Here is a 26,177-nt window from a genome sequence, read left to right on the forward strand (position 1 = left end):
GGATTGGATTGGATATATATATATATATATATATATATATATATATATATATATATATATATATATATATATATATATATATATATATATATATATATATATATATATATATATATATATATATATATATATATATATATATTATCAAGTGAAATTTAGTTAATTCTGGAATCTTATTTTGAAATCCAGCTCAGTGCTGCCCTGAGCGGTTGAACAGCAGCTAATGTAGATGGATTTTCTTAAAAGTTTTTAAACCATGGGCGGTTTCAGACGGGGGGCCACCAGGGGCCTCTGCCCCTCCAGAAGTTCTGGCCCCTCTTCTGGTCCCTGTAAAGGTGACATCTAATTATTTTATTAGGCTGTTTTAAGACAAAATAAAGTGGATTTTTTTTAAGTGAGTTCTAACCTGCATGATATCTTGAAAATGTCTTCATCCGCACAACATTCTGTGATTTCAAAGAAAATGTGGAGCTTCCTAACCTGCAGGGGGGGGATTTACCATGAGGCAAATTGCCTGTTAAACAAATTTTACATGTATGGTTAATAAAACTATTCCTTATTTGTACACATTAAGTTTTTGATAAAGATCCTTTTGCTAAAATGCCATCAGAACGCTGATAATATTAAGTGTGTCTCAGCCACTTTTCAGACCCCTCTAGCACTTTGATTTCTAAAAAGCTCCTAGCGCCAAATCTAGAGACTTTTTTCTGCTACTGGAGACTTTGGAGACAACATCTAAAAGCAGCGAACTCTGCTCTCCAGAGCGAGTAGATTGGTAACCCCGCCTCCTGCTCTCCTCTATCTTGTCTGCTGTCATGATTCATGCAGCTATTATTTCATCCAAATGAAAAATGGAGAACAGATAAGCAGATCATGGCTTGTCTACAGTGAAAAGAAGGACTGGGTTATTTACTTTGGCCTTTTTGGAAACACAGGAAGGAGCAATCAGCTAAGTGAGCTTAGTGCTTGGAAAAAATCTTTCATTCCTTTAGAGACGGCATGAAAAGTCAGCTGAGTACAAAACATAGAGAGGAAAACAAGAAGAAAAGGGACAAGAAGAGAGGGACAGAACCTAGAACAGATAATGGATGTCTATTCTATTAACATTTCTCTATCTGTAGAATGGGGCTGTTTTATGTGTTGTCTTTTCAATTCAGAGGGCCCCCTGCCTGTCTTTAGGGCCCAAATTTCCTAAATCCGCCCCAGGTGACCTGTAACCCTCACTGGTTCAGTCAGACAGGTAAATGTCCGTCGCCACATGAGGGAAGTGAGCAGCTCCCGTCCTCCCAGTGCTGGGATATAACATTTCACCAGTTTAGATTGGCTCGCTCAGGGCCCCCATCAACACACGTGGAAGTGACCCTCAGACGCCTCTCCAGACCAGCCGGCGTGTGTGTGTGTGTGTGTGTGTGTGCGTTAGAGAGGAAGTGCACCAAGCAGCTGATGCAGTGTGTGCTATGTTAACCCATCTAAGGGCAGCAAAGCAACAACAAACACAAGATCACAGCGCTGAGGTCACCTCTGACCCCGCACCCTCCTCACAGTCAGCCAGATCGCTATCGCTCCGACAGTCACTGAACAGTCTCACACACACCCCCACACACACACTTGCCATCATGGGTGTCCCTCAATATGTGTTTTCAATCATTGACTTCCCCTGGAGAAATCAAAGGGGTAAATGATTGACATTTATTTTGAATGAAGGGCTCCGCCCAATCAGGCAGAACCTGCAGAGTGAAATCCTCCCGCGCCCCCGGTCAGGCCACAAGGCTGCTCGTCTGCATCCCGGCAGAAAGAAGCCGGAGACGACCTGAGAAGCGGCCGATCTTCAGAGCTGCGGCCTGCAGGGTGACCTATGACCTCCGGCTGGATACGCCTTAACGTCGTACCTCCACGGATTTGATTTCTCTGCTGCCGTCAGCCGGCTCCTGGCCTGAGGATCTGAGGTAAGCGACGCCGCCGGCTGAGCTTAGAGGTTGGACTGGATATGCAGGATCAGAGTGAGAATAATGAACCAAATGGATCCCTATTGGGTCACATGACTGTGCTGTTCTCCAGTGGAGGTGTCTGGTTTCTCAGGGACAGAACCAGCTCAGCGTCTGGCCCAGTTGAGTAAACGCTGAGCTCCAAACACTGAACACACACTCTAAACTTCATTACAGAGACCTCCACCGTTTTGTTGATCATGCCCCCCCTCCCCTCCCCAAATGAGAATTGAATTTCTTTTCTTTTTGTTTATGTTATCATTTTGTAGTGGACTATAGGGCAGAGAGGAGGGGGTGCTGGGAGGGGGGGGGGTGGGGGGGGGGGGGGGGGGGGGGGGGGGGGGGTCATACACAGTTTAATGAAGTATTTACAGATAATTCCAGCTGTCAAATACTTGAGCTGGATGACATAGTGCAGAGTGCTGACGTTTAGAGCTGACCCCCCTCCTCCTGCTCGCCCACCTCCTCGGTTAGCAGGCGGATTTGATTTCAGGTAAGAACTTATTATTGGGTGGAAAAGAGGCCAGCGAGAGCTTTTACTGAAAGCAAAACAATCCTCTGCGTGGCAGATCAGAGCTGGAAGAGAAGCACAGATAGCTGCTGTCTGCCCTCATGTGTGTTTGGACTCTGAAACACCAGAACCTCCCCGGCTTTCAGCTCCGACCCGCTTCCCCTGCAGAAAATGAAGTCATTAGGAGTCACTTCTAATAATTGGAGACAAGCAGAAATGTTGAGCTGAAAAATCCACCCTGAAGGGAGGCTTTTTAAACCTTCGGACTTGTTTTGTCATGAAAATGATCTTAAAGCTTTTAGGGTCAGTTAAACCGTAGCTGTCAACTATTTAGAGCCTCATCCTGGCTGAGACAGGGGAAACTTTTCTGCTGTAAAATACAGAGAAACACTTAAAGACCATCATTTCCAATAAATAAATATATATATATATATATATATATATATATATATATATATATATATATATATATATATATATATATATATATATATATATATATATATATATATATAGGGCTATAATATATAAATTAGTTATGATAATGGCTGCATAAATAAAAGAAAAAATGATGATATGATATAATAATAATATTTATTTAAAAACCTGGAAATTATTTTCTTTCATTTAGTTTTACTCCCAAAAAACAAAACTTAAATTCATAATTAAGCTCTAATGTTATTTTATATGTCCTTATTAAATGTTTCTGAGAAATAAAATACAGTTTCAAATTTATGATCAACAAAATATTAGCTTTTAAACAATTTATAATTAAAATATCACGCTTTTAATTGCAATCAAGGTTCACAATAAGTTGTTTTAATGTTTAAAATAAGTAAATTATTTTAAGCAACTCATTAATCAGGTATGTAATAATAATAATAATAATAATAATAATAATAATAATAATGTGATTTTCTGTAGGTAGATTTAAATGCCAGGGGTTCGTGAAGTGGGCCGTGGCGCTGCGGGCTGCGTGGGTTCGGCCCCTCAGTGAAAAATGTTGCTGAGCAGCTCTAATGGAGCCGGGAGTCCTGACCTCTGCATGGAAGCAATTAGCGGGCGGCCCGAAAGTGACAAATTAAAGACAAATTAATGCTTCGCGGAAACGAGATCCATCCTTTCAAAACAAGCCATTCGGACCCATTTCTGGGCCATCAGCGCCACGGGAGCCCACGCAAGCCCACAGACACGCGGGAGCCCTGCTCTGCGTGGGGCAGCAGATATCTGACCATGTAGATCAGATCCTCTTAGTTCCTTTATTCCCTCTGAGAGGAAATAACATTTTATTTATTTATTTTTATGAAATATTTTTATTCTCTTTTTCACAAAAACATCCTTTATTCTCAAACGCTGTAAAAACGCGCAGAAAGATGCGGCATCATTCTGCGCAATCTAAGATAATAATAATAATAATAATAATAATAATAATAATAATAATAATAATAATAATAATAATAATAATAACAGGAACTTTTCCTCTTATTAAAGTTTTCCTCAGATGCAGAAAATCTGAGATTCTCCTCTAAAAAGATCAAAATCGACTGAAAATATTCTGTCAATTCGAAGTTAAGCCAAAACATTTTCTTAAGGAAAAAAAAGAATAAAATGTGGAAACGCTACTCCGCCATTTTTTTTCTGGATTTTAATGATGATCTTATTTCTGTTTCTGATCAGTTTTCTCGTCTTTTTCTTGATCTTCTGGGTTTTATGGATGAACAGGAGCCTCGAACTCGCAGTTTTATGGTGATCTGGTTGGAGATGTTACAGATATAACAGGGCTGGACTGGATTTGATCTTTTCCCACCATCAGGAAGGATTATTTTCAAAGGAAATAAAAAGTCTCCATTTTATTCCTGGGAGCATTAAAGTCCTCAGAAGCATTGGAACAAATTAAGTATGAAGTAAAACGTCTTTCTGGTTCCTTAAATGTAATTTAAAAATAAGTTTCCTGTTATATTATTATTATAAAAAAAAAATACTGGACCTTTTATTATTATTTTTTATTATTCGTTTGGTTTTTGCTGCTTTATTTCGCTTATGCGCGCTGAGGTGACAGAACCGCAGTGTTTCCATCTCACACTGGGATCCTGACCGTTTAGATCCACCCTGAGGATCGAGCTCGTCCTTCTGGTCCCACTCTGAGTGGATGAGGAGCGCCTCAGCCTCTCCGTGTTCACCACACAGCCGCGCTGTTTGCACAGATGATGCCTCCAGACCCGCTCCATCCAACCAGGTGCAGAGACACCGAGCCGGAGCCATGCGCTGCAATCAGAGGAGCTGCAGAAAAAAAAGGAATATATGAAACTCTGTCATTAATTGTTTAAAGAATAATTAATTCTGCATCAGTTCAGCTGCAGGCTGGAACTTATTGCGCGTCGTTCTTAACGCTTCATTTTGCCTGATCCAACCCAGACGCATTCTTCTCCAAATGATCCTGCTGACTTGTTGAATTTTAAATGAACTTTGTGCCGAAGGTCTGCTCTGTGGAAAATCACTTTTTCCCCCCAATTAATTCGCTCTTTTTAAATAAAATCCTGTTATTTTTCTGTTTATCCTCTCAGCGGAGGCCTGACCTGCGCCACACGCGTGTTCCTCCACGCATTAACGAGCCCCCGATCTTTGGCATCATTGCTGCTGCAGAATCTTCCACGCAGCCTGTTTATTTCAGAGATCAATATTTGATCCTGCTGTCTGAATTGACCTGCTTGTTTGACTCGATCTGCAGAAAAAAGAAGTGGAAAATAAAAGGTTTCAATAACTTACAGCGAATTTTTATGCGCAACGGAATCATTTCTGTTTTCACGCAAAAAAAAAAAAAAAAAAAAAAAAAACAGCCTCTAGATTAAACTGAACCAACTGGAAGCCTTTGATCTTTGCCCAAAATATTTCACTCCATTATTTCACCTAATCTGAGTGGATTGGACACGTTTTACCTTCAGATTAATTTTACCTGGACCTCTGCTGTCTGTGCTGCTAACAGATGTAGTTATAATAAAGTAAATACTTGGTTTGTGAAGATAAATATATAAGATGTTAAATTACTGTTTGCGTCATAATAAAAAAAAATTGTATTTATTGCACAGTTAAATCTAAAATATAATCCGGAATAATCTGCGTTTCCACAGGGTCAAATTAGCCTAATCCTGATATTTTTTCTGTTTTTTTTTTTTTTTTTTTTTTTTATATTGAACCAAAACCTCCCTGTTGAAGTTTTAATCATTAAAATAAATGTATAGATGAATTTAGAGTGAAAATCATTTCCGCCTTTTCATCTTTCGCAGATGAAGCTGAATAATTCATGTTGCGGCGCTCAGGCCCGCGTGTCCTCTGTGCGTGACCCGCACTCCGTGCGGCGCCCACGCAGCCATAGAGCGCCGTGGAAACCCCGCTGGAGTTTGGACGGTTGTTGTGTTTTTTTCTACTTCATTTTTTTATTATAAGAAGGTTTTTCTATTTGCTTTTATTCACCGTGACTCCACGCGGGCTCTATAGGAGCAGCCGGCCCAAGGCAGAGCCAAACTGGGCTGCTTTAAGCTCCCCCAGTCCAGTAGGGGGCGTCCAAGGGAGCAAAGATTATTCAAGAATATAAATTCTATATTAATCTTTAAGATGGTGGAGAAAGAAGTAGCTTTCATATTTGCTGTGTTCTTTTATTGAATTTAAAATCGATGACAAACTGGTTTGAATCCAGAAAGTTTTTGCTCCAGACTTTCAGTAACTGATCGCTTTTAATTTTACCTTTCATCACAGAACATTTTAATAAACCGATCCTATAAAAGTCAAACCAATTAATGTTTCCTGTAACTCGTTTCAAAAACTTTTAAAACCAATAAGACTTTTCTCATTTTTAATGCTTTACAGCCTGTTTGCTGCTGATGTGTTTTAATATATTAAAACACGTTTTAATATAATAAATAAAGCGAAGCAACAGATACAAGTAAACTAAAAAAATTATTTATAAATCCAGTTTTGAATGAGTTTATATAACATTTATTTGTTGAAAGTGTTTTTTTTTTACCTGATTATCTTTCAGTCCTTTTATCTTTTTGTGTTTTATTCACATTTAGTTGCTGCTAATAAATAATTTTTAAACAAAAGTTGCTTTAATAAACAGATGCAGATTTTCATTATTACATTTAACTTCCATCATAGCAGCAAATGCAGCCTTAGGTTCATTACTGGCCTCCAAATGGCCTCCCTCCCCTTTGGTTGCCAAGGCGACGATAGGCCTATTTGACTCCAACATCAAATGTTGTACAGGATCTCAGATAATGTAGGACACCTCTGCCTTTACACGAACATGAGCCCTAAAAGAGCTCCATTCATGGCCGCCCTGTTGGTTGGATTCAAACCTGTAAACATTTCCTGCAAAAGTCAACTTCTTCTTTGTGCAAAGTCGTGATAAATGACAAAGTGTTTTGCTCTGGGAAGACACTCCCTGCAGCAACCCTGGGTGACATTTGACCTCCTCTATAGCTTCCTTATCTATTAGACACAGCGCTGTGACATCTGTCTATCACCTCCCAGGTTTATGATTAACACAAGAGCGCATCTGATGAGCACACACCTATGCTCGTCCCACACTTATTATTAGGCTACTTATTAACATTGACTTCAGTTTGTTCCTGTAGGATGAGACTGAAAGAAGCTGCAGCTCAGATATCAGCCTGATAAACTTCCTGCTTTAGACCAAGAGGTTTGTTTCCTCCCTACGCTGCAAAAAAAATAAATCTAAATAATTCATTGCTTCTTAAATTAAATGCTGTTTTTCTTAAATTGAGGAGGAAAGTGAGACACTGCCTATAGAACAAGACAGTTTACAATAAGATGAAAACAATTACATTGTCTCATTTATTGTGCATATTATCTAATTCTCTTATTTTAGGAGTAAAATACTGATTCCAATGGGAAATAATCTTATTTACCTGCTCAAATTAAGAGTAAAAACACAAAATTTAAGATATCTTTAGTTATTTTTTCTAGATTGTTTTTGCAGTGTAATGTCAGAGTATCTGCTGGATGGTTGCAGGAGATAAACAGGCCTGCACTGCAAAAATTAGCTAGAAATAAGTCAACATTTCTTAAATTAAATGAATTAACCCAAAATTTAAGCTGGTAAATAGGATAATTTTTAATGGAATGGGTATTTTTACTCTTTAAATAAAATATGCACTTGAAATGCAATTGTTTTTTTCTTATTTTAAATGTCAATTGTCTTGGTCCATTGGCAAAGGGTCTCACCTACCTCCTCAATTCGAGAACAAATGCACTTATTAAAGGAAAAAATGACTTATCTAGATTTAGATTTTTTAAATTTATTTATTTATTTATAATTAACAGAGATAATTTAATGCATGAAATCCCTGCTTTGGTCTGGTGGTCAGTAGCAGTTTGTTGTTTTAATACGGACTCAGCAGAATTCAGGAAGCTGGGACTCATCATTTATTTTGGAATAAACCAAATGTTATTTAAACTCAAGCATCCATAGAATAGCTTAAACTAGAAATGATAAATGCTTACTATTTTTTAGATGAAAAAATTTAAATTCTTCAAGAAAATGTCCATCCTGTCCTCAGTCTCCAGAACCGGCCGCTATGATACTCCCAGCCAGCAGAGGGCAGCAGAGGATGTTCAGCCTCATTTTAAGAAGCTCAAATTCTAATTTAATCTCAGACTGGATTAATTATCAGGAGAGAAAGGTTAATAATTTATCATTTCATTAATCAAGATCAGGAGTGGGCAATCCCAGTTCCAGAGGGCCGCTATCCTGCTGTTGGTTCAACACCTGAATCAAGTAATTAGATGATTGAGAGGACTATGGAGGAACTGACTGCTTACTGAGGAGGTTAATTGAGCGGTGTTGGACCAAGGATGGCTGTAAAAGCTGCAGGATAGCGGCCCCCCAGGAAGTGGAATTGCCCACCTCTGTTCAAGGTGCTGAGAGTATGAAAACATTTTTGGGTTCTGCTGGAGGTTTCTTTCTGTTAAAAGGAAGTTTTTCCTTCCCACTGTCGCTACAAGCATGCTTAGTGTGAGGGATTGCTGAAGAGTCAATTAGTCGATGTAATCAGCTGGTTTTCCTTAGATAGAAAAATCTGACTGGATGATCTGGTGCACTGGAAAGTGCCTTGAGATGACATGATGTGAATTGGAGCTATAGAAATAAACTGAATAGAATGTTTGACGTTTATTGGATATCTAGCTCCAGTCAGAGGATTCTTTTTGTCTCCCTTAAGCTGCTTTTCTTTTAAAGGAATATAAAAAAAATGCATAAAAGGTCAGGAATAATAATTTTGCTGGCCTGCTGGTCTACAGCAGCTGCGCTCTTTGCTTATGCCTCGGGCCGCGCTACCTTTTCCTGATCCGGATCAGCAGAGTTCCTCTGGTCACTTCCAGTAGAGATCCTGCCCCCAGAGCCCAGCCGTGGCCCCCGCCCTCCCTCCCTCCCTGTCTCTCCTCCCCTCTCTCCTCCCTCTATCAGCCGTCAGCGCAGGGACGATTGGAAGTGACAGAGTGATTAGAGAGAGCTCCTCTGCGCCGCTGCACAACTGGAACTCAGTCGCTGCTGTTTTTACTTTTCACTCAGGTTTGGGTTTATTTTTTCATCTCGGACTGACGGCGTTTTTTTTTCCTTCCTCCTTTTTTTGCGCCTCTTGCCTCTTTTCTCTCTTTTTCCTTTCGAGGATGAAGACGTGATTCCAGATCCGGAGCAGTTTGGAGACGCGCAGAGGAGCAGCGAGGAGGAAAGGAAAAAAAAAAAAAAAGTGAAGGAGAAGCATCCAGGACGCTGCGCTCACTGTCCGGTCCGCGGATCAGCCCCGCAGCCGCTGCTGAACGCTCCTCATCCGGCCGCCGTAGCTTTACGCACGCCGCGCCGCTCTGCGCACGACCCGCACAGAAACAAACTGAGAAGTTTTTTTCCATTTCGCTCCGGATCTTCGGCTCCGAGTTCAGATCTGGTCCGACAGCAGCAGGACCCGGACCCAAACCAAGGTCCAGCCCTGGATTCACTACTGCTGATCAATGGACAGAGCCTCTTCGGCGGGCAGCAGCGCTACAGACACGCCGTGAACAGTGAGTGAAGCCCGGGCACCTCCACCCACACACACACACACCCACCCAGGACACCCTCACACACCCTCACACACACACACACACACACACACACACACTGGACACCTGGCAGAAGGGATACCTGTAAATAAAGAGAGCAGGAATGAAGACCTCTTCATCATCCTCATCATCTTCCTCTCTTTTTTAATAGGCTACTTTTAATTTGTCGTTAGAATGAAAAAATCCTCTAATATATATAAATAAGATACCTCAGTAAAACTCACAGGTAAACCTGCAGTTATTTGATAATTCAGCATAATTCCTGCTGGAATTTGTTTTTTAATTAGACATAATTTATTTTATCGAGTAATATTTCTATATATAGAATATATATAGTTCTATATATATATATATATATATATATATATATATATATATATATATATATAGAACTATATATATATATGTATATATATATATATAGAATATATATATATATATATATATATATATATATATATATATATATATATATATATATATATATATATATAAATTTTTAACACTGGTTTTGGATAAAATTACAATCCGTCTTAATCCGTGGGTCACTTCGTCACGTTTTAACTCCACAAGAAAAAACAATTAATGACCGATTACTGCGAGAAAAGTCAATTATTACTGTGCGCAGTTTTTCTTTTTTTTGTTTTGTTTTTTTTCTTGGTATAATTTCTTAATTAGATCTACTCTGAGGAACCAGCTAGAAAAACAAAAATGAAATATTTTAGAGAAAGATGCAGACCTGATAGGAGAGCTGGAAGAGCGGCGGAGGGAGGGAAGAAAGAAGCAGGAGGAATGTGGAGAGAAGCGGCGGAGTGAAGCTGAAGGCCCCAAATGGAGCAGCTCTGCTGATCCAAAACTTTACCTGCAGCTCAGATTGAATAAAAAAAATGCATTTATTAGAAATAAAAACCCGACTGCTCCTGCTTTAAACTTGTATTTAATTTTTTTTTGTTTACTGTGCAGGAAAGTTTTATATTTTTTATTTTTTGTGTGAATCTCAGTTAGAGCAGAAGCTTCATGGATCTTCGGCAAAGTTTTTTTATTCCTCTTTTTTCTCTGGCTTTATGTCTTCTCTGCTGTTAAAAGCGAAATTCGGCTCCAACCGCGCAGCGAACCGGATGGTTTCGGTCCGGTGCGCCGGGATGGCGCAGCAGGATAGCCGGGCCCCTGGGGGCCCCTGTGTGGTGGCGGGTTCCTATCGCTGCTGGACCATCCGGACTCTGTTCTGACTCTGATTTCTTGTTATTTTATTTATTTTTTCATCCTCCATGAAGGCAGCCGGATCGGATCCGGAGCGATGCGCTCCGTGTGAACTCCTGCTCAGCCTGGGAGGATCAATCAGCTCCCAAATCAACCAAACCGATCAGCTCACAGTTTACAGACCATTTTATCCTCCATCCTTTTCTTCCTCTTAATGCAAAATATTTCATTTGATTATTTGTCCTTAACAGACATCAACTTACCATAAAACTTTTTTGCTGATTTTCTGACCTCTTATAAAACATTACAGCCGGGAAGTTTAATGAGACACAAAGCAGTTAATTTCCAACCTAAATCTAGTTACTGATCTAAGTGAGTTAAATTCTAAATAAAACGACTTGGCTGCGTTTGTTCCTCCTGTTAAAAACAAACAGAATTAGTTTGAGATTAATGTTCCTAGAACAATAATCGATTATAAATGTTTTTTTTTCCTCCTCTCTGATGAAGATGTTTGACTCTTTAGGCCTGAAGGAGAAAAGACTCCAGAGCTGCAGATGCAAACAGAACACAAACCATCAGCCTCCATGTTTATTTCCCCTCCTGGAAACCAGAAAAAAATATTATTTATTTACAAAAATCTAAATGTTTCTTAACTGCTCTTAATTAACAAATTAACATCTTAATTAAAAGGCTTAATACCTACATATACATCTTTATTTTTTACAGTGTGCTGCCATTGTGGTTATTAATGAGGAGTCAGTTACAGATTTGTTCTTCTTTTTTAAACAGACACCAGTTGTTCTGTGGATCTCAGTTAATGCAGTTTGTACATTTAGTTTGATTTAAATGTCTTCTATGGATGAGGGGAAATAATGTGCATTTAGGGAAGTAATAACGCTTTAATTATGCAGCTTTCATTTAAGCCAACTGGACTCGGTTTCATTTGATTTATTTTTTTTAAAAAGCAGCCCAACTGATCAACAAATCAAGCTTCTAGTTTAGGAGTTTGGATTAAAATTAGAGCCGCTATGGTTTAGCTTCTCTGAATTTGTTATCTACTATTGAATAAAAAACAATATATTTAATAGTAGTTTCTGTAAAATTGATCATTCTCTTCTGTCCTTGACGTTTTGCGTGCTTCCTCTAACATGCTCCACGTAAAAAAGTCGATTTTCATGTCAAGCTTGGCATAAAAGCCAGCATTTCTCTCTGTTATCCAGGTTCTGTGGCCCCCAGGGGCCAAAGACAGAGAGCTTCTGACAATGTTTTCACCGATACTTTAAATTCGGACCCATTCGGTATGAAAATCTCTGCTGATGTGAAGGGAGTCATCATTAAGACCCCGACTGCTTAATCAATGAAACATTTATAAACTAGAAAAGATGAGAAAAATAAAAGGTGATGCTTGGGACCCTTATTAGGCCCCTTTTTCATTTGCTCTTCATGTTTCCTAAAATACTTCTAGCTGCAGATTAAGTTGAAATAATCGATGAAGAGTGTTTTGTTTCCCTGTAATTAATCAGACATTTACAGCCGAGGCTTTATTACCAGTGAAGAACAGAGCTGCCCTGTTTGGTAACACGAAGCTGCACCAGATTAGGAATGCGTGACATGATAATAATAATAATGACATTCCCCTTTTTTATTGGGACATTGTTTGCATTGATTTCTGATCTGATGTGACGTGCAGCTCCAGAAGCATCAGTTTGCTGCTGATTGGTGGAGCTATATTACTCATCTCATCCTGCTGCATGTAGACAGCATGATTTTCTGCTTTTTGGTTCATTTTATGAAATAAATCCTGGTTTTAATGATTATCTTAATTGCACTTAAACATGTAATCTTAGGACATCTGTATGAAATGTAGACGTCCCTTTGATTCTTTGCACATTCACATGATATTTTGCCAACTTTAACACCTTTTTGCTGCCGCCTTTTTCTTCGTTATGGTTATTTTCTGTATTTTAACCTGTGGAGGACGGAGAGCATTAAAAAGGTTTGGGTCATGCTGGAGCCGGGTCGCTGCAGAATGACCCTCCAGTCGTTTCTGCTGTCTGTGCATCCTCAGGCCACGTCCGCCTGATCAAACCAGAGAGCCAGCTCCTCCTGAATTCCCCACGTCCAGATCCGACCCCTCCTCCTGATCATCCACATTCCTCCTCCATGGGTCAAACCAAAGCAAACCTCGTCTTCTTGGTGGATCCTTTTGTTTTCATCCAAATCATTGATTAACAGCCTCCATCCGACTCCTCTGATAATATGTAGACTAAAGCTGAGGAAGTTAAACTGCCCTTTTCTAGATGAGCATCAACATTTTTTTTAAATTCTGCCAGAGAAATCAATTAACAGAAATACTTCTCCTGAAGTAAAGAAGCCAAAAGTTAAGAGTTGGAGTCCCTCTGGTCTTCCTGCATGCTGGAAATATTCAAATCATGGCTTTGCTAAGAGCAGAGTGGTGCTGCTGGTGGTGGTGGGGGGGTCCTATGTCATCCTATTTCTCTGCAGGATTAGACCACAGAGCTCCTAATAGAGCTGTCATTCTTTTATCTGTGCTGCATTAACCAATAGCCTGATAGCGCTGCAATAAACCCTGATGTGGAACAGGGAAGACAGGCTGTATCTCAGGAAATTTCCCTAGATGTGACGCCTCCCCCTTCCCTGCTATCAGCTCTAATAATCTCTACCTGGTTTGCATCCCGACGGCAGGAGTGTTTGTTAGCAGCAGGGGAGGCAGAGTGTGGGGGGGGTCAGAGGTCAGTTCTTCCTTCTGTAGCGTTAGAAGTGCCCAGCGTCTCCTGAGCGCGTGTGTGTGCTGGTCTTTGCTTGCTGCATGCTTCAGAGAGGGACTGCAGGGCCGTGGGAGCTGATCTGAATGATCTGCTTTTTGCTTCGTTTTGAGGTTTTGCTCCCGTCAGAAGAGAGTTTTTCCTTTTTTTTTCCGTTTAACTTTGGAGCGTCTCATTTAGGATCAGGGTGGGAAAAAAAAAAGGTTTTTCTGCCTCCTCTGAATCCCATGTGTGTCTGTCTGTCTGTCTGTCTGTCTGTCAGAAGAACATATTGTTTGCTGATGTGTCCTCTGGGTGTGTCCACCTTTTATTTATCTGTTTTTCTGCCTCCTCGGCTGAAGGGCCGCCCAGCTGGACGGGCTCCTCTGCAGAGGAGGGGCCCGCTTCCTTTCCACCGCCGGTACGACAAGGAGGATTTTCTGTTCTCTAATCCAACTAATGTTTGCAGGAGTTTCAGAATTACTCCGATTATGTCAGCCAGTTATTTAATGATGAGATTAAAAAGGTGTGAGAGAACTGCAGTCATGCTGCTGCACCCTGCCTGTCAGCCACCTGAAATACCTTTTTTCCCATCTACAGCCACAAGCATGGGTGACATTTGATAGTGGCTCCATCTGCCTCTGCCTGCCAGCCATAAACTGCGATAGGTGTTGTGACCCCTTCCTTATCAAACCCATGTTACGCACAGCCCCACGCCTTCGCAGCAGACCTGAAACAGCTCCTCTTATCGCCTCTTTATTAACTGCCCTCACTATCCCACACCTTGCGATTATTATGGACTTGATATTATGTCAGTATCGCAGCCCTGTTGCCTAATGTGGCGTTTTGATAGCAGCGTGATGCGTTTAGATGTGATGCGCCACATAGAATCCGCCTGTCTTTAAGGAGGGTGTCCAGAACAAAGCCTGGCTATTGCTCAACACGCTGCGGACAGATAACAGGCTGGCATTCATCAGCCCGGTTGGGATGCCCTATTTCCTTACACCCAGTTATTAGTCACCTCCCAGAGATTCGCTTTTATTTTCAGCACCGTGAAAACTTTCCTGTTATTATAGAAGCAGGTAAGTTTGTAGATCCACTCATTCTGGGCTTTTTATGTCAGAGTCATTTATTTAAAAAGTTCCTCCTTTAGATTCTAATAATAATGGTAACAAGAATTTGGTAAATAAAATGTTTTTTATTTTTAACGTTATTAATTATTACACATTTTAACCCTTTATAGTAGTGTTAGAGTTATTGGAATCCAGGAAAAGACCCTATCACCTTTGCAACATTCAAAAAATATGCATATTTTGATGGCAAAAATCAATGTCAATATATTAAGAAACGCCAACTTGCCCGAATCTATTAAGAAAAATAAGAAAAATAAAAAAGTGCTTCTGTAAGAAATTCATGAAAAACACTCTGAGGGTGAAAGAAAGACATTTTTTTGTGGTAATGCTGATACTGGCACTTACATTTTTTAGTTTATAAATCTAAATGTAATTTTTAATGAGGCTTAGGGGGGCTAGGGCTAGGGGGGGCTCCATTTGTAAGAGGTATGCAAGTGATCAAAAACGCTAACTTGCCCTATAAAGGGTTAAACTCCCAGATGTCCAAGAGGCTTAATATTTTCCTGCTTTGTCTGTTGATTATTATCTATTAGAATGAGATCATTTTCCTGTCAGAACCTCAGCAGCTTTTAGTTTCCACCCGTTATCGATGTGAGGCGAAGCTGCAGAATTTCTTTATTATTTATTTACATATTTATTTTATTTATTTGAATTAGGACAATGCACATTCATCAACATGTCAGCATAACGCATCAATGTCAATATGCCAGAATTAGCACAACAGCTAATTTGCATTATTCTAACCGTTTGTTTCTAAATTAGTGATTTCTTTCTTAAAATAAATGCGTTTTTTCTTGAATTGAGGAGGTAAGTGAGACACTTTGCCAAGGAATAAGACATTTTACATTTAAAACAAGAAAAAACAACAATTGCATTGTCTTATTTTAAGTGCATATTATCTGATTTTCTTATTTTAAGGGTAAAAATAATAATTCCATTGGCACATCATCTTATTCAGCCACTAAAATTAAGAGTAAATACAGTTGATTTCTAGATTGCTTTTGTAGCATAAGTCAGCCGACCCACAGCATGAACCTCCTACCACCGTACCTAAACAGAAGTGTGTTTTTTGTCTTAGTCTGTCCCGTCTATGTCCGTTTTGATGTCGAAGCAACTTTACTTTTAACAGAGACACTTGGGTTTGTGCTGCAAAATATTGAACTCTATAATAAGTCCTTTTTTTCTCAAAATAAGTCATTTTTTTCTTGGATTGAGGAGGTAAGTGAGGCACTTTGCCTATGGAACAAGACAATTTACATAAAATTTACATAAAAAATAAGAAAACACAATTGCACTGTCTTATTTCTAGTGCATATTATCTAATTATCTTATGTTAAAAGAAAAATATCCTCATTCCATTGGCAGATCATCTTATCTACCTGCTCAAATCGAAGGCAAATACACTCAATTTAAGACGTTTTCACTTATTTCTAGATCATTTTTGCAGTGAGGCTCGACTCTCCATGGTTCTCCAGGCGTTTCTGTAGATCTTTACCAATTTCCTCTCATCTGTTGGAGATGGTTCGGATCAGGCGGCTGAAATGAAGTCGTAAAAAAGGTTTTTCTGATCAAGCAGATACAGAATGAGCAGGAGGAGGGAAGAGTGTACCTGAAGAGAAAAACATTAAAAGAAAATTCAGTAATCGACATCAACACATGCAGCGACAATGATGCACAAAGGAGAAGGGAAAATGGCTGCAATAACTGACTTAAGCCTTATTAAATAATACTTTTCTTTTTCAAAATAAGAGCTTAAAAAAAAAAAAAAAGAAAATCTTTCTGCTGGATTCCAGTTAAGGTAAAAATTATTATTATCGTTCTTTTTTTATCATTAAAAGGTTTTAATCGTCAATCTTCAGATGTCTAAAGATAAATATTTGATAAACATTTTCCAGAGAAGAGAAAAAGAGCCCGTTCCCTAGAGTCTGGCACCTAGAGCCCGTTCCCTAAAGCCCGTTCCCTAGAGCCCGTTCCCTAGAGCCCGGCCCCTAGAGCCCGGCCCCTAGAGCTCGGCCCCTAGAGCCCGTTCCCTAGAGCGTGTTCCCTAGAGCCCAGCCCCTTGAGCCTGTTCCCTAGAGCCCGTTCCCTAGAGCCTGTTCTTTAGAGCTCGGCCCCTAGAGCCCGTTCCCTAGAGCCCGTTCCCTAGAGCCTGTTCCCTAGAGCCCAGTCCCTTGAGCCCGTTCCCTAGAGCCTGTTCCCTAGAGCCCAGCCCCTTGAGCCCGTTCCCTAGAGCCCGTTCCCTAGAGTCTGTTCCCTAGAGCCCAGCCCCTTGAGCCCGTTCCCTAGAGCTCGGCCCCTAGAGCCCGGCCCCTTGAGCCCGTTCCCTAGAGTCTAGCCCCTTGAGCCCGTTCCCTAGAGCCCGTTCCCTAGAGCCCGTTCCCTAGAGCCCGGCCCCTAGAGCCCGTTCCCTAGAGCCTGTTCCCTAGAGCTCGGCCCCTGGAGCCCGTTCCCTAGAGCCTGTTCCCTAGAGCCCGTTCCCTAGAGCCCGTTCCCTAAAGCCCGGACCCCTAGAGCCCGTTCCCTAGAGCCCGTTCCCTAGAGCCCATTCCCTAGACCCCGTTCCCTAGAGTCTGGCACCTAGAGCCCGTTCCCTAGAGCCTGTTCCCTAGAGTCTGGCACCTAGAGCCTGTTCCCTTGAGCCCGGCCCCTTGAGCCCATTCCCTAGAGCCCGTTCCCTAGAGCCCGTTCCCTAGAGCCCGTTCCCTAGAGCCCGGCCCCTAGAGCCCGTTCCCTAGAGCCTGTTCCCTAGAGCTCGGCCCCTGGAGCCCGTTCCCTAGAGCCTGTTCCCTAGAGCCCGTTCCCTAGAGCCCGTTCCCTAGAGTCTGGCCCCTTGAGCCCATTCCCTAGAGCTCGGCCCCTAGAGCCCGGCCCCTTGAGCCCGTTCCCTAGAGTCTGGCCCCTTGAGCCCGTTCCCTAGAGCCCGTTCCCTAGAGCCCGTTCCCTAGAGCCCGGCCCCTAGAGCCCGTTCCCTAGAGCCTGTTCCCTAGAGCTCGGCCCCTGGAGCCCGTTCCCTAGAGCCTGTTCCCTAGAGCCCGTTCCCTAGAGCCCGTTCCCTAAAGCCCGGACCCCTAGAGCCCGTTCCCTAGAGCCCGTTCCCTAGAGCCCATTCCCTAGACCCCGTTCCCTAGAGTCTGGCACCTAGAGCCCGTTCCCTAGAGCCTGTTCCCTAGAGCCCAGCCCCTTGAGCCCGTTCCCTAGAGCCTGTTCCCTTGAGCCCGGCCCCTTGAGCCCATTCCCTAGAGCTCGGCCCCTAGAGCCCGGCCCCTAGAGCCCGGCCCCTTGAGCCCGTTCCCTTGAGCCGGTTCCCTAGAGCCCGTTCCCTAGAGCCCGTTCCCTAGAGCCCGGCCCCTAGAGCCCGTTCCCTAGAGCCTGTTCCCTAGAGCTCGGCCCCTGGAGCCCGTTCCCTAGAGCCTGTTTCCTAGAGCCCGTTCCCTAGAGCCCGTTCCCTAGAGCCCGTTCCCTAAAGCCCGGCCCCTAGAGCCCGTTCCCTAGAGCCCGTTCCCTAGAGCCCATTCCCTAGACCCCGTTCCCTAGAGTCTGGCACCTAGAGCCCGTTCCCTAGAGCCTGTTCCCTAGAGCCCGGCCCCTTGAGCCTGTTCCCTAGAGCCCGTTCCCTAGAGCCTGTTCCCTAGAGCCCGTTCCCTAGAGCCCGTTCCCTAGAGCCTGTTCCCTAGAGCCCGGCCCCTAGAGCCTGTTCCCTTGAGCCCGTTCCCTAGAGCCTGTTCCCTAGAGCCCGTTCCCTAGAGCCCGTTCCCTAGAGCCCGTTCCCTAAAGCCCGTTCCCTAGAGCCCATTCCCTAGAGTCTGGCACCTAGAGCCCGTTCCCTAGAGCCTGTTCCCTAGAGCCCGGCCACTTGAGCCTGTTCCCTAGAGCCCGTTCCCTTGAGCCTGTTCCCTAGAGCCCGGCCCCTAGAGCCTGTTCCCTTGAGCCCGTTCCCTAGAGTCTGGCACCTAGAGCCTGTTCCCTAGAGCCCGTTCCCTAGAGCCCGTTCCCTAGAGCCTGTTCCCTAGAGCCTGTTCCCTAGAGATTTGCAGCTGAGGGCCGATCCGACTGGAGTCAGAATTTCCTTTAAAAAGTTCAAAATCTAGATAAGTAATTTTCTTCTTAAAATAAGTGCATTTATTCTTGTATTGAGGAGGTAAAAGAGATATTTTGCAAATAGAACAAGACAATTTACATTTAAAATCAGAAAACACAATTGCATTGTCCTATTTTAAGTGCATATTATCTAATCATCTTATTTTAAGAGTAAAAATACTCATTCCTTTGGCAAATCATCTTATTTACCTGCTTAAATCAAGGTTAATTACACTTAATTTAAGAGTGCACCATCTGCAGGTTATACCGCCCCCTGCTGGACCCAATACACCTCCTAATGCAAACAGAGATGAGCAGAAGCTTTGCTTCCTCTGAGGAGCGACCAGTTCCACACTGGAAGGACTGGGATGTAAGATTTGACTTATCAGATGTAAAAACTGAAGCTCAGGTCATGAAACACAAAGTTAAAGTAAACCCTCTTAAATTCCTACATCAGCGCCACTACTGGTTTTTGAGACTGGTCATGAACTTAAAAAGCTTAAAGCAATGAAAAATAAATGTATCCCTTTTTAATCTAATCATAGAAAATGCATAAAAACCTCTTTATTTTTCAACGTACATTAATGTGTATTAAATCAGGGAGTATAAGGTAAAAGCTCCTCAAAGCACCACCATCATTCCATGGCTTACTAACACTCAGTAAAGTTGATTAACGGCTGGTGTTGCATGTTAAAGGGAAACAACGATCTGTAATAAGTTGAAAAACATGAAATCAACAGAGGAAATTATCCTCAAACCATTCAGACTTGATGAAGTCTTATCTACATTAAAGGTACACTATGCAACCGGTGTTGATTTTCCAGCGAGGCTCTCCCCAGAGGTTGAAAGTAAAAGTGCACTGTCGTAAATATGCTCAGCTGTTCTCCTGGTTTCTCCGTCAAGCCAGGCATGGTTGTTTTGAGCTTAGCAGACAGGCGAACGCAACGAATGACTAACACAGTGAAAGTAAGAACATGCACACAGAGAGAGAGAAACCATTCCAATGTTACTTACGATCGCATCAGCAGAAATGCGAGGTCCGCGTCAGCCTTGCAGCCTTCTTTTTATTTTAGCTCTCGCCATTCGGAAAAAGCTTGCCGGATGTTCACCGTGTACGACTCCTCTCTCTGTCCAGAGCCCTTTTCCTCTTTCTTGCCTGCTCCGACATGGGCTTTCGCTGTTTTCTCTCTGGTTCCGCCATGATAACTGCACAAAGATCGCCACTGCGCTAGCAGCGAGCATGCCTTTCACTGGGGGCGTGTAGCAGTTCTCGCCGTAAAGCAAGACCGACTCTCGCGAGACTTCTGAGCCTGTGGGTGCGGGCCGAGGGCTCCTGCAATTGCAAGTGCGGTATTTCCCCTACAGACCACCAGGGCGGCCGAGAAAACCTTTGTTCGACCTGAAATGACTCATTTAATCATCCAAAACTTTATGGAACACATTAATTAACTGAAAAATGTTGCATAGTATGCCTTTAATCTACAGTATGTGTGAAGTGGGTGGATTGGGGTTTTAAGACTGAAAGTATCCTGTAAAGACTCAAGACTTGATTTGAATTTGTTGCTTTAGACTCACGTCTTCTGTTTTATCCCTTAAATCCTGTTAAAGGGTGCGCTTCATTTATTAGCCGCTAACATTCTTGGTCGGTAGGATGATAAACACTAGACTTGGATTTAAGAAAAAAGACTTGGGGAACATCTGTGTCTTAGAGAAACCCTCCTCCCAGCAGCAGCATGAAAGACTTTAGTCAGAGATTCATCGCTTAGCAGATCCTCCCTGAACAGCCCGAGCTGCAGCTCAGGGGTTTAGATCAAAGCATGTCTATGAGCTCAAGTGGCCTAGTCAAAGCCCAGAGGTCTACATCCTCATTAAATGCGATGAAGAATAAGACAGCAGCACAATACGGCTGTAGCTGTGTGGCGCTGAACACAACTATGAAGCGCTAACACTGTCCGTTTGAAAACAAAGCGAGGTCTGTGAAGGTTAGAGTGCAGGAGCGAAGGGAAACTCCAAAGATCAACAAAGGAACATGTTAGAGGTTTGTAGACGGTCAGTGATGTGAGCCTGGGGTTGCCATGGTGATCAGAGCAGATCTGGGATGCCGCTGGGATGATGTCTCGCTCCTCTGACCTTCTATATGTATATAAAGCAGTTTAATCTGAAAAACTCACATGGAAAGAACATTAGAAGAATTTTATCGATACAATTACTTTAATCTTTGGCGCTCAGACCTCGGCAGAAAACATTAGTGCAAAATTTGCTTTGATATGCATGAACGGGAGCAAAGAACAGGTTGCGAGTCGTGACGGAGGTGAATACTAAGGCCCCGTCCACACGAAGCCGAACCCTGGCCTAAACGCACACATTTTTCACCAAACCAGCCTCTCATCCATACAAAGCCGGCGTTTCGGGGGTCTGTAAACGATCTTTTTTTTTATTAAGCCTTCAGAGTGGGAAGATTTTGAAACGCCGTTTTCGCGTTTCCATCTTTAAGCTCTAACCGCATTATTTTTTTCTTACACGCATGCGTCATAGCATCGCCTCTAAACACGCATGCGCGACACAGTATCACAACAACAATGGCGCCGTACTGTGTTGAATGGTTGCTGCTCATGCTACCTGCCCTGCTGTCGGGCTTACAACAGAATCTTCTTCTTCTGGAATATCTCCAGGAAGAACAGAGCAATATCGACCACATAGTTCAGCACCTGAATTTGACTGAACCACGAAAATGGACCCGCAGGGCAACCATGTATAAATATTAGTGCGCATGCCCAACGTCGCCTATTTTTGCTTTGGCACCACAGCGCCACTTACAGGCCTGGCATACATTTTGCAGCGTTTTCATGCATTCGTGTGGACGATCACATTTATTTTACGTCTCCGTCTTTACGGCAAACGTTCTGGAAAATATTAGCGTTTCGTGTTCGTTTTGACTTCGTGTGGACGGGGCCTAATAGTTTCTTCAGTTGAACTCCCTCCTAGGCCTAAAACTAATTCCTAATTCCTAAAAAATATTTTTTTCCCAGAAGCTTGAAAATTCCAACACACACTGAACCTCCTGACCTCTCCTGACCTTGTGATTGGTAACATTTTCCCACAATCAGCCTCAGATTCCCCCACACTTGAAAAATTAATTAGAAATAAGTAAAAATGTCTTAAATTAAGTGTATTTACCCTTAATTTGAGTAGGTAAATAAGATAGTTTGCCAATGGAATGAGTATTTTTACTCTTAAAATAAGATAATTAGGTAATATCCACTTGAAATAAGACAATGGGATTGTGTTTTCTTATTTTAAGTGTAAATTGTCTTGTTCCATTGGAAAAATGTCTCTTTTACCTCCTCAATCCAAGAACAAATGCACTTATTTTAAGAAAAAACGACTAATCTAGATTTGGATTTTTTTCCAGTGCAGTTTGACTCTTTATCAGGTGGATCAAATACCAGCTGAAGTGTAATAGAAGCAGGATGTGAGCAGAGATGAAGTAGATGCTGTGTGTTTGTGGAAAGACGCCTCTGATGGCTATCATCGGTAGCTGAAGCAGGACTCGACCTGTCGCTGGTATCTTTGAATTCTTTGGGAGTTTATTTGAAAATAAAGGCCGAATCGAGACATTAAATCAGTTAACGGACGGCTGAGAATCTCCAGGAGCAGAAACAGTTTCCCCCTCCTAACATGCTATGCTGGCTAGCTGCTCTTTATTGCAGCTAAAACATTGTTAGCGGTCGGATTTATTTGCAGAATCTCCGGTTTTTTCTCAGAAAGCCTCGCAGTGAATCAGAGGCACCACTGTAGTCACATTTAAACCCTCATCTCGGCTCTTTGAACTTCTTTTTTCTCTTTTATTAAACGCTGCCGCCCGCATTTTTTGGCCTCTCTGGCCTCCCACACTTTTTAATCACACCAGAGCTAATGTCTTTAATTTATTGTTCATTTTGACGTTTTCCCGGGCTCCCAGTGCCTCTCAGATCATGAGTTTGTTTACTTTTTTGTGGTGTTTTTCAGCTTGTGGAAGAATGTGTGTGTGGAAGGTAGTGGGACAAAGAGGAGACGAGGGAGGAGGCGGACTGGGAACAGAAAGATAACTGAGGGGCGAACATCTAATCTCAGCTTTCCAGCTTTACACAAACAGGTTGGATGTCTTCATCCGCCGCTGGAAACAGGTTTTGAAGTGGGATTCTATCTTTTATTGTCTACATGACTTTTTTCTGTAAACAGAAAACAAAATCTTGCAGCGAAGAACATGTGGTTTCGCTTTGGGGCAACAATAGTCTTTAAATGATGCTTTGAAAAAGGCTTTGATTCAATAAAAAGTGGTAAAAAGGACAGAAACACGATTCCCTAATTATACTGGGTTAAAACGTTTGCTAGATGGGTCAGAACACAGCACACTGGAAAAAATTGAAATCTAGATAAGTAATTTTTTCTTAAAATAAGTGCATTTATTCTTGGATTGAGGAGGTAAAAGAGAAATTTTGTCAAAGGAACAAGACAACTTCCTCTTAAAATCAGAAAACACAATTGCATTGTTTTATTTCAAGTGCAAATTATATAATTATCTTATTTTAAGGTTAAAAATACTCAGTATCTAATTTACCTACTAAAATTAAGGGTAAATACACTTAATTTAAGAAATTTTATTTCTAGATGGTTTTTCCAGTGCAATGAAAACAACTAAACTTTATTTTTTTTTACCTTTTATAGTACACTCAGTCACATATGCTGAAATTCAAAATTTCAAGCATTATTACATCACAAAAAAATGTAAATCCGAATAAGTCATTTTTTCTTAAAATAAGTGCATTTTTTATGAACTAAGGAAGTAAGTGAAACACTGCAAAAAAATCTAAATCTAGATAAGTCATTCTTTCTTAAAATAAGTGCATTTGTTCTTGAATTGAGGAGATAAAATAGACATTTTGCCAATTGAACAAGACAATTTACACTTAAAATAAGAAAACACAACTAGGTTGTCTTATTTCAAGTGCATATTATCTAATTATCTTATTGCACTGCAAAAACAATCCAGAAATAAGTAAAAAATGGCTTAAATTAAGTATATTTAGCCTTAATTTGAGCAGGTAAATAAGATGATTTGCCAATGGAATGAGTATTTTCACTCTTCAAATAAGATAGTTAGATAATATTTACTTGAAATAAGACGATAAAATATTTTTTTCTTATTTTAAAAGGAAATTGTCTTGTTCCATTGGCAAAGTGTCTTACTTACCTCCTCAAATCAAGGAAAAACACACTTATTTTAAGAAAAAATAACTTATTGAGATTTATATTTTTTGCAGTGACATGTAAGAGTAAAATTACTCTTTCCATTGGCAAACGATCTCATTTACCTACTTAAATTGAGGGTGAATACCCTTAATTTAAGAAATTTTTACTTATTTCTAGATCGTTTTTGCAGTGTACTCAATAGAACAAGACAATTTTCATAACTACATTGTCTCATTTTAAGTGCGTATTATGTAATTATCTTATTTTTAGAGTAAAAAGACTCATTCCATTGGCAAATCATCGTATTTAAAAGCTCAAATTAAGGTTAAATACACTTAATCCAAGAAATTTTGCAGTGTAGAATCCAGGACAAGATCTTTGTAACATTAAAAAAATATAGATTTTTGATTCAATTTCAATTCAGTTTATTTATATAGCGCCAAATTCACAACACATGTCATCTCAAGGCACTTTACAGTTGATGGCAAAAATAAATGTCAATGTAATAACAAGAAATTAGTAAGGGGCATGAATGTGATTAAAAACAGAAACTTGCCCTATGAATATAAATTTCTTCAACCTTCTTTCTCTTCCAAAACCAATGAGTTGATGGACGTTGATTATTTAAAATATCTTTTAAAGCAAAAATCATCCTTGCTGGTAATAAAAATCCAATAACTATAAATGTGCAGAGAAAACTCTAGGTTTTTCCGGTTTACCTCTAGTTGCTGCTTGATCGGGCAAATAAACATTTAAAGGCACAAGATTCCTTTTTGTAAACCATGAGAAATCCATATGTGGTCAATTTATATTCAATATATAAAATGGGAATCTTGTATCATGACTTTGGAGTCAATTTTCGAACATTTTGGGGTTTGACTCGACAAATTGCCTGGTCTCTTCAGGGATATTGCTGAGGGAGTTTGGTTTTAGCCACAGCTGCCCATTTGGCCCGAGTCCGGCCTGGCAGGGTTTCTGATGGCATTACACATATTGGATGCTTGGCTGACAGTCAGGAAATACCGAGGCTGCAGGACGGTTCTGCAGGTTTAAGTCATAAAGCCAGTGAAGCATAACCGAGGTTCTGATGGTTTCACACTGGAAAAATAATCTAGAAATAAGCAAAAAATTCTTAAATTAAATGTTATTACCCATAATTTGAATGGGTAAATGAGCTAGTTTCCCAATCTAGATATGTAATTCTTTCTTAAAATAACCTTTGTTCTTGGATGGAGGAGATAAAAGAACATTTTTGCCAATGAAACAAAACAATTTACACTTAAAATAAGAAAACACAATTTGATTGTTTTTAAATCAAGTGCATTTTATCTATCTATCTTATTGTAAGAGTAAAAATACTCATTCTATTGGCAGACTATCTTAATAACCTACTCAATTTAAGGGTGAATACACTTAATTTAACTAATTTATACTTATTTCTAGATCGTTTTTCCAGTGTAGAGTTATTATAACACATCTACACACTGCAAAAACCTTCTGAAAATGAGTAGAAATTAAGAGTATTTACCCTTAATTTGAGTAGGAAAATTGAATGAACATTTCTACCCCTAAAATAAGATAATTATATAATATGCCCTTGAAATAAGACCATGCAATTGTTTTATTCTTATTTGAAATGTAAATGGTCTTGTACCATTACAAAAAAAAAAACTCTGACTTACCTCAAGTCAAGAAAAAATGATCTTATTTTAAGAAACAAAATACTTACAGTAGATTTAAATTTTTTCAGTTCATTAGTTTGCAGAGCTGCCAGAGGAACCAACAAAGATGAGAATTTAGTATGTGGTGAACAACAAGTTGGGGCAGCACCGAATTCAACCACAAAGGGTTGAATTGTCTGGATGAAAGTAATTATTTTGATTATTATTATAATTTTTTTTAAAATACCAACAGGCCATGAAAATGGGCTTAAATGAAACAAACGAATAAGTCTATATTTAAAAATGTAAAGAGTAGAAAGTAAAAAGTTGTCTAAAAATACATAATTCCTTCAGTAAAGTATAGATAGCCAACGTTTCTACTTACTTAAAGTAATAAAGTATTTGTACTTTCTAACTTGACAGCTCTGCTGATCACATCTGATTTAATGTTTAAAATTATGTACTGTCCAAATTCTGGGGATTCAAATCTGAATTAC

General features: G+C 40.7%; 1 protein-coding gene across 3 annotated transcripts in view; it reads left to right on the top strand.

The window, feature by feature from the left end:
* Positions 1–1,747: 1,747 nt before the first annotated feature.
* The window catches only part of satb2 (SATB homeobox 2), a 117,643-nt gene continuing 93,213 nt past the window's right edge, over positions 1,748–26,177 (top strand). Inside the window, exons 1-2 of one of the 3 annotated variants that reach the window (XM_038301954.1) lie at positions 1,748–1,946; positions 9,183–9,573. The gene's annotated coding sequence lies outside the window, so the exon portion shown is untranslated. The remainder of the gene's footprint in view (positions 1,947–9,182; positions 9,574–26,177) is intronic. The other 2 variants (XM_038301956.1, XM_038301955.1) reach the window with 2 other exon arrangements.

Source organism: Cyprinodon tularosa, unplaced genomic scaffold (genome assembly GCF_016077235.1).
Source record: "Cyprinodon tularosa strain WSP-4 unplaced genomic scaffold, ASM1607723v1 ctg479, whole genome shotgun sequence".
NCBI lineage: Eukaryota > Metazoa > Chordata > Actinopteri > Cyprinodontiformes > Cyprinodontidae > Cyprinodon > Cyprinodon tularosa.